The 9,921-nt window shown below is 40.0% G+C and overlaps 1 protein-coding gene across 1 annotated transcript in view; it reads right to left on the minus strand.

Annotated features, from left to right (window-relative positions):
• The window catches only part of LOC102688447 (cytochrome P450 2K1-like), a 28,087-nt gene extending 18,830 nt beyond the window's left edge, over nt 1–9,257 (minus strand). The window contains exon 1 of the mRNA XM_069195550.1: nt 9,211–9,257. The gene's annotated coding sequence lies outside the window, so the exon portion shown is untranslated. The remainder of the gene's footprint in view (nt 1–9,210) is intronic.
• Between the last annotated feature and the right edge of the window lie 664 nt (nt 9,258–9,921).

Below are 9,921 nucleotides of genomic sequence, written 5' to 3' on the forward strand. Positions count from 1 at the left end.
ATGACTAACTAGGTAGCTCATGTAACGCAGAACTTGACACAGTCAGTACCTGTATAATATTACAATGAACTTTATAAGCACCATTGTGCTGGTATCCTGGGTGCAGTTCTGGTCCTGGGATACTACTGTAACTGCAGGGTGTTTGTATGTTCTCCCAGTGTTTGTTTGGGTTTCCTCCCACAGTCCAAAATTATACTGGAAGGTTTGGCATCTGGAAAAACTGGCCCTGGGTGTGAGTGTGTGCACCTGTGATGGACTGGTGTCCTGTCCAGGTTGTACCCTGTTTGGTGTCTGTTACTTGACGAGATATACTCCAGCTTCCCTGGGACACTGCGATGCACTGCTAAGCAAACGTCTTAGACATCTTAGAAACAATCAAAGGATTGCAATGTATGTTTTGTGCATCAACAGTTTACCCCAGGTTTGTTGTTTCTCATTTCACCTCTGACAGCCACTAAGATGATCCTGCAGCTAGGATCAAACCTTTCCCCTTCTGTCAACGACAGACTCATTTTCTTCTAATTCTCTCTATTTATTGTAGGTTTCATTTCACCCCTCTCCTCACCTACCCTGACTTCACACTACCTGATTGGCCACCCTGTCCGTCCCCTGCTCTCGCCTCCCGCTCCTCCCACTACAGTACATTACCTTTGCTTACTGCCCTGTCTTCCTCACACCTGAAGAAAGCTCCATGGCCGAAACATTGTGTTTTCTTTCTTCTCTTTTCAGCATGGAATAAACCCATTACTTGTTCTTTTGCAGCCTACGCATGCTGACACAGCTCCCCACCTGAATTACTCCAGTGTTATCAAGCTCAATTGCTAGAGGGCTGGAAGTCAGTTTTTTAACCTGACTAATAAAGTAAACAATTTATATAATCATTATCTTAGTAAAATAAGAATATGATTCATCCTAACTTACTTTAGACTTGTTCACTCTCCATAAAAGGTACAATATCTGATAAAACTGTTTACAACCTTGTTATATTGTACTTACCAGTGTTATGCAATTAAATAATTGCACCCACTGTATAACTGTGAACTTGGATGGAACACAAATTCAGAGGGCACCATGCCCCCCATCAGCTGTGTCTGAGATCCCCAACCTATGCAAAGCCTCCACTTTCATTGTTATTAAATGTAATTATGTTTTAGATCTAAAATATACCACAATAAAAATAAACCTTAAGGGTTCACAAACATTTTCTCGGAAATACAACTCAATATTTGACAGAACTCAGTGGTTGTACTTCATCATTGCTGAACGCAGATCTGCTGTAACCGTTGTCACTGGTAATATTTAAATGCATGATGTTGTCTGTTCTGTACACACCGATCACTAGATGGCGATGCTGGAACAGAAAAAAAAAGTAAACTGCACGGAGGCAGTATTTTACTCTGCGAAATCTCGATTTCTATCTTTGTAATATACACATCACAGCAAAATTTTAGAGAATATTGAAATTCCAGACTTTTATGAGATATTTAAAGTATAAAATCAGTGTTTTCAATGTGCAGGACATGCTGTACATTAACTGTACTAACTGTCCTGGCTGTACAATAATTCCCGTGGAATGCATTATGTAGTTCTGTGATAGAACTACTATAGCAGTTTTTAGACATGATCTTCTACAAAATGGGCATTGAACACTAACATAAATCACCAGCAGAGTAAAAGGAATGCGTTTGATATGCTTAATTCCTGTTTGCAAGGCCGAACATCTCTCTTGTACACACTCCAGTCTTCCCATATTGGCTTTTTATAAAAATCATTCTGATTCTAACAGCAGCAGAACTGTTGTGCTTGATTCCAAACTGGCACATCTTAAAAGTGCACAAAATAGGTAAGATTTTGTACACCGCATGCATCCTGTTTAGCAAAAGTAATTCAGCGATTCAAGTGTGGACAGGGTGCTTCTGTGTGGATTTTGCATGTTCTCCCCATGTCTGTGGGTGATTTCTTTAGTATTCTGCTATAGCCTGACCCTGCACTTTCTGCCTGCTGTGATAGACTCCAGTTTGCTGCACACTTAAATGAATGGTGAAAACTAATGGATTGAAAGGATGTCTTTCTTTTGCCTGTATTCTAATTAGCTGGCACTGATGACCTCTGCTGGTTGGTTATAGCATGTGCATGATGGCACCAACTACAGTGCGAGCTCACATTGTGGGAATCGTCATGCCTGGTCTTGTGGCTGAAGCAAATTAAGCCATTATTTTTAAGATTCTCCAAGATGTTAAAGATTCGGAGCTTGGTTAGAATGAAAAATGAAATCTGTGATGCTTCAAAAGAAGTGGCATTTCTATTTATGCTCATATCCCTCTCCCTATTACAGTAATATGCTAGGATGCTTGACTTTCCTGGACAGCAAATCTAGAAGGATGGTGTCACTGGACCCATCACACGGAAAAACCATCCAGGAACTCAACATAGACCACACACTCTTTATATCTTTCTCATGCAATATGATACAGGAGATTTTGTGGAGGTCAGAACAATGAAGCAATGCATTATTTGAAATTTGTTTGAGGTTATTTCCAAGGAAGATATCAGAATGAAATGATACTATATGTTAAAGATAAGACGTTTTGTTTCCTAGAGACTTGGTAGATGTAATTAATATTTTACTAGGCTCTTTTTTGTGTATTCTGTCTTTTACTTTTAGTTAGATTTTTTGTGAGGGAAGATTTGCAAGTGATGTGAAAAGGGAATTGAAAATTCTGCACTTTTCCTATTTTCCATATTCCTCACTTTTCATAAATTATTTGCAGTTAAAACACTTACAGTTGTAGCACTAATGTATATATATTCTTAAATATTACTTTAATACGTAACTTATGTATAATGTATTTTTAGTTACTTGTCAAACAAACTACCTGTAACAAGTGATATTAACCTTTTAAATTTTCAAAATTAGGGTTTTTACATAATGCTAGTCAGTATTTTTTTATGTTATTTGGGTGCAGTAACCCAGGATATTATAGTAGAATAAAAATCACTAAATGTTATCAGTAAAGCACATTGTTAACTGATATTGTATGATTTTATTACCTGTATCTGACTGATTAGGAATTTTAATTTCTTAGTTTCACTAATAAATAAAGCCACCTTTTCCGAGCTATCTTAAATATTGTTCTCGGTCAAATTAACCGTCGAAGACCACAACAATGTAGTTGTAGTAACATTCTCTTGATAGTGCGGGAAAACGGTGCCGCAGATTCTCAGGTTGATAATCAACCTGCAGGTCAGTGTCCTGACGTGTGGATTGATCACACCTTCCAGCTGAATTGGTGCCAGAGAAGAAGCCAAGCTCCAAAGGGAAGATGTGAGACGGTCCTGGAGGTGACATTTTCGGCTAAATCAGTGTGTTCGATTTCCTTTCTTAGACTATGCTGAGGTATAGACATGGAGAAAGAGTGAAAGTGTATTGTGTTCAGATGATGCGAAAAGCTCCATTGCGTTAGTGCACTGCTCCTTGTTCACACTTAACATTGTAATGTAGGGAATAATTATGTTTCGGATCTCATAAAACAACCGATATACTATTATTATAGTGTAATATTATTTTATCGTTTGTTTCGAAGCAGGTAGGGTGCACGAATGTCGCTTCACTTCACAGATCCTGTGTGCCAGGTTGAATTCCCACATACCGCGACCAAGCTGTGGAGTCTGCGTTGTGGATTTTCCACGCGAGTTCTCTTGTCCATAAACTTTCTAATATCTCACGTGTGCGTGTATATACAGTACTGTATGTGTGTGAACTCTGAAAGCCTCCGGGTTTCCACGACCCTTAACAGGCATTAAGCAGCTTTCTGATAATGGACGGATACTGCCCGTATAATGTGATTAAATCAGCAAAGTTAGCTTATCTTTCTAAGAAAAGCTTACTGTAGTGCATCATGTTAATTGAAAACCTTAGTAATAAAACTGCTGTTGAAAGTTAGAGAATGCTATGATATATTCACTATGTTTAATTTTCACTAAACATGTGCTTGGAACTAGCATACTTCATGTTTATTTTTGGGTGGGTTTAAAAGTGAGCAAATATTTCCATTGGTAATAGCTAGAAATCTATTATCTGTTATAAAGGCAAACACAATTCTTGGTTGCAAAGCAAATAATGTACAGTACAATGCAAGTCAGGAGAGGTTATGTTTCAAATGTACAATAGTCACCATTAGATCATTTCAGGAGTAGTACGTTTTCTGTCTCTATTAGTTCAATGACATCTGGGATAGTGCATGCAGATCTAGTTTCTATTAGTGAGACCGCATCTGGAGTAGTGCAGACAATTCTAGTCTCCATTAGTAACACCAAACCTGCATAGATGTACTGCATAGAGTTTTAGTCTCCAATACTGAGACCACATCTGAAGTAGTGCACAGAATTCAGGTCATCATTAGTTTGATCACATCTGGATTAGTGCATACTGTACAAATCTAGTCTCCATTAGTGAGTAACACATCTGGAGTAATTCACAGAGAGAAACATGGCCAGCATCTACAGTATATCACCCAACAACTCACAACTATAATCCCATTGAAGCTAAACAGGTACCTTAGCTTCAGTACCTAGCAGTACCTTGATGGATGACCTCCTGGGAAAGCCTTGATGGATGACCTCCTGGGAAGAGGTGTTAGTGGGACCAGTAGGGTGTACTGACCCTGTGGGTTTGTGGTTCCTAGTGCTACAGTATAGTGAGAACATTGTACTGTAAAAAAGGCACCATCCTTTGCATGAGATGTAAAACTGAGGTTCTGATTCTCTCTGGTCTGTTTCTCAGACATACAGTAGTAGGGGTGTTAACCAAAGAGTTCTGGCCAGTCTTTCCCCTGGCCTTTACCAATCATGGCCTCCTAATAATCCCCGTTTGTGAATTGGTTTCATTTCGCTGTTCTCCTCCCCACTTATAGCTGATGTGTACTGAGCATACTGGTGCGCTTGGCTGCTGGTGCATCATCCAGGTGAGGCTACACACTGATGGTGGTGGAGGTGAGTCCTCATTACCAAATAAGTGCTATGGAAGTGTAAGGAATTATTAGAGTTGTAGTCTCCACTCATTAGACCACTTCTTAAGTACTTCATACTGTTGCAGAAACCATTATACAAAAAGTACTTAAACACTGAAAAATGTCCACAGAAGAGCAATATACTGTACTCTACAAGGGAACAGGTAAAGGTTAATTCCAAGCTGAAAGGGAAGGAACAGAAACACAATGTTCTGGCTGTGATCTTTCTCCAGGTGTGGGGGAGAGAGGGAAGAAGGGGCTGGGAGCCGGGAGGAAATGGGCATGAAGCAGGTGAGAATGAGAGTCCAAACTCAGGGAGAACAGGAGGAGAGGTGTGCAACGCTAAAATCGTTGTTTTGGAGAGAAGGGGGAAGGTGTGATCCAAGTTAAAGGATAATTTTGGTTTTGGATGTTTTCTGCCATAGCAGTCCCTGAAACCTTTGTGTGAGGATGCAGACAGAGAGATCAGAAAGATCACGTCCTTTAGAGGTGAAATGGGGAAATATCGGTTTGGAGAGAAGTTTGATACTGTACTCTATAAATACTTATTGGCTGACTGACCAGTAGGTGGCATTCTTCCCAATGGAGTAGAATTTCCAATGCCCCTGTATGGTAATCAGGGATCCTGTGCTGTAGCAGGTGATGTCCTCCAGATGGGACACTAAACCAAGATCCCGTCTAAATGGTCCCTTGCAGTGTACAGTGTAAAGCATCAAAATTAATTGTTATGATTATGAACCCCCAGTACAGTACTGCACAACACTACAGAACAAGCAAAAGATACACACATTGGGCATGTGTGTAACAGAACATACTTTATAAGGACACGTAGTATTTTAATACTTAGATTACAACAAATAATTAATTGAATTTACTTTAGCTCTATGCTACACAAATCTCAGGAGGTGTTTTTTTTCCTATAACGACTTTCTTCATATTTAATTAAAACTATAAGGAAAACGTACACGGCAGAGATAAAGGCTAATGATGTCAAAAACTGAAAGATGTCCTTTCGGTGAAGATTCAGTGCAGGATCTCCAGGCAAGCCCTATCTGTGTGATGCACCTGTCAAACGAGCACGGACACTCAAGCATTTGATGTAACCCCACCCGTAAAGGGTTGCTTTGTTGAACTTTTTTTTTAATTTTGCAGAGAGACGCTACCTACTGTTTTAAACAGTAAAGAGACCTTTATACTGCTCCTTTTTTACCATTGTCTTTGTCTCTGCCGCCCGTTTTCATGTACTGTAGGTCTAAACGCTCACATACTTTTTGAGACTTTCACTTTTGTCTTGAACTCATTTAAGGTGGTCTCTGTTTACGATGATGCCCCCGCTGCCCTTCCTTTGTTCACATTTAAACCATGGACACATTCACCCACTCTGAATTTAACATGCACTGTGCCCTCCCGTCGATGTTATGCTTTTTATAATCTTCTTAATAGTCAACTGTTGTACAGTAGTTTCGTCTTTCCTAACGTATTCAGTACCATCAGTTACTAATTTTATAGCCCTTTCCCCCTTTTTGCTGGCAAGGTGTTGGTATTTTCAGTTCTGTCTACTAATTGTCTGTAAGCTTTATTATTATACCTGTTAATCATAACACCATTCATTTTGTTTTTGTTATATTGCAGTAATCATTTGTTGTTTTTTGTTTTACTTTTCTTGGACTTCACCACTGTCCTACACCAAACGACAGCAAGTGCGTTGTCCCCTGAGAGAAAGAAAGGCGGTCTCGGTAAAAACGGAAATCGATAGGTGGAAAATACACGACTGTTGATGCATTGCAAACAGTCAACGTCTCACTAGAGAGTCTCGCTTATGAAAATCAAAGAGAAAACGAGAGCACAACCGAAATCACCGGAACGTCTAGGATTCTTGAGATCTTGCGACCACATTATATCGTGAAGTAACCTGGCAATAACCTTCACCCCTTTAAAATGATGGTGTCGCTCGGTTCGCCACTTAAAGAGCGATACAAAATGTAGCATTCAGACACAGGTAGACAAACAGCACCGGCTGCACACATTCCTAGCCAGTGGCTGTTCACTTTAAATACGATTGCAGAACAGGCATATTGCACACTGTCGACCAATCAGAATTACGAGTGGGCGGGCCCGCGTTGGAATGTTGTGGATGTGAAAAATGGACCATATTCCACATTCATTCCCAGGATTATGGGGCGATCTGGGCATATGAAGTAATCAAATACATGGAAGGAGAAACGGGGTGCCTCCTCTTGCCGGTGCCCGCAGGAGGTTAGAGGACGAGGGGTGAGAGGTTAAAGCTATGAAGGGGGTCATGTTTGTCGCTTTATGCTTTCCCCATTACGGTGCTCAGGATTAAATCTGATCTGCTGCACAATATTATGATTAATAGCGAAGTGCTTTGTACTACATACATGTACCTCACGGCAAGGGAGCAACGAGAATCTTTTTGTATCTGGACTTTGGAAATACACAGATACAGAGGCGTAACAAACCTGTTCCAAGGACACTGCACGCCGCTTGCAACATTTGAAATTGGAACACGAAGTGAATTCGCATAGATGTAGTAGTTTTTGCTGGCCTTTGCCCTACCTGTTTTATGGGAACAGTGTGTGACTCACACTTTATGTGCCACAGTAGGCGACTCGACAGATACAGCGCAAGCATTCCCGAGACTTTCCTAAATTCTGTTTATTTTTTACGTTTTGTTTTGCACCGCATCTGCTACGACTACGCGGGGGAATATGGTTTTATGCTTTCCGAGGAAGTGTAACAGATGCAGTGATCAATAACAAGGATACAGTATCATTTTACACTGACTTGCCGATTTATGCGACGGGCTGTTCCGTCTGCTAGGCTTCAGCTATGGATGCGCTCCGTACGGTAGATGTGTGAGCCAGCCGTTCTGAATCCCATCAGTCCCAGGTGTCAGACAGAGAAATTATTTCTGAAGCTAATATTTTGTTTTTGGAGCTTATGTCACTGTAACGTAATCATGCTGTTTGGTTGGAAAGGAGCAACCGCAAGAGTAAAGCTGTATTTACTGTTCCTGAGCTGACTCTGCAGGTTGTAATTGAACTTCGTTGTAGCCTACAGCAAAGTTTCACAGCTTTAAGCAGAAGATGTCAAATCGCAGCCAAACCAGTCGGAGCACATCGTCGCAGTGATGCAGGTACTGTATGACAATGCTCTAAACGGTATCTGATTAATTCCTCTTTTCTGTGCAAGTTATTTCTTCTAGGCGTGGGTTTGAGTTTGTTTTCGTGTAGACGTTAAACTACTACCTTCGTTGTAAAACCAAACAAAATCAAAAACTTGAAAGTGATCATTTAGTCCCCATATCTGCATTCGCATCTCAAAATGGTATTACGTGTGTACGCGTGGGAGCGTTATTAACTCATCCTTTTGATTTGAGGAACTTCAGCACTTGAAACGATCTTATTCTTTAGTCTCGGGCGTGCGAGGTGCAGTAATTAGTATGTGAGGCTGCGAGTGACACATTGATGGAACACAATAAAGGCAAAGCTAAAGTTAGTTTCGAAATTAAAGTAGAGTGTAAGACAGAGGGAAAACATTACCAGCGCTGTTTCCTTATAACTTAGTCGGGCGTTTTTTTCCCAACATTTCCTTACCCCACTCTCAACAAGGGGGACAATTAAACTAGAGATGTGCAAAAATAACTTTAAGACCGCTGCTGCTGTCATTCCGTTTTTATAGCCACTGTCTGACAGTGGCTTGAAATAGCTGCTTTAAAAAAAATAATAACACATATTTTCCTTTCAGCAGATAACCTGTCTTGGGCTTTAATTGACTGGGTACAACTGCTGTTGAGAAACAAGTGAAATAAGTAGACAGTATGCGTCTCTGCTAATTGAAATGCCCCGGTTCAGATACTGTTCTGGTAGCAACACAACGTCCTCATACGAAAGGGCTTTAAACACAGCATCTATCAATTTAATGCTTAGACAAGTAGTCAATTTATGCATCTTTGCTCTAAACAAGACAGACATATTCTCCCTAAATAGAAAATTCTGATCACCGTTTTTAATAGCAATATGGATTTTCTACAGTTTGCAGCAAATATTTTTAGAAGGAGTCTGACTTAATGAATCTCTCTAATGAATTGATCTAAAATATCGTTTTAGAAAGATGGTCTTTCAAAAAGACGTTGTTAACAGATATGTACAGTATACACAACAGTACAAAGTTACTGTACCTGTGTGTTGACCTTGCAGTGCCTTGTATTACCTTGCGAAATTGTTGCAGCTTGGTATTGACTAGGGAAGAACATTAGAATGTTACAAACAGGAAGCGGTCACTCAGTTTATCAGTCTCTAGCCTGTTTGGTAGTTAGTAACTAATTGATTTAAGGGTCTCAACCAGCAATTTCTCAGAAGATGCCACAATTTCAGTTTCAACAACAAGGCTGGGCAGCTTGTTCCATACTCCCACAACTCTTTGTGTAATGAAATGCCTCCTATTCTCATTTTTAAATGCATATTCACGTAGTTTCCACTTCTATCCTCTGCTTTGCTGTTTATTTTTTTAACAATTTTTACTGCATGGACATTATCAATGCCTTTGAGAAATTATTAATACTTTGATCAGGTTCTGTTTGGGTTCTTTTTTTAGTTTGAGACTAAAAATGTTCTGCTGTTTTAGCCTGTCAGTGCAAGACATTCCTTTCAGCTCCAGAATGTATCTGGTTGCTTTATTCTGGACTGATTTCTTAACAGTTTGTTTTTGTAATGTGATGACTGGAATTGTACACAGCGTTCTCAATGAAATCTTTATTGCGCAATTAATGGTTGAAGAAGGGGAAGGCAGGATTGGAAGGGATCTGGGATGTCTGCAGAGGTCAATGTTGCCTGGTTGAAAATCACACATAGCTGTAGGTTCCTCTTTGTGGGTGAAATGGGTGGGTCTG

Source organism: Lepisosteus oculatus, chromosome 11, assembly GCF_040954835.1.
Source record: "Lepisosteus oculatus isolate fLepOcu1 chromosome 11, fLepOcu1.hap2, whole genome shotgun sequence".
Lineage (NCBI taxonomy): Eukaryota > Metazoa > Chordata > Actinopteri > Semionotiformes > Lepisosteidae > Lepisosteus > Lepisosteus oculatus.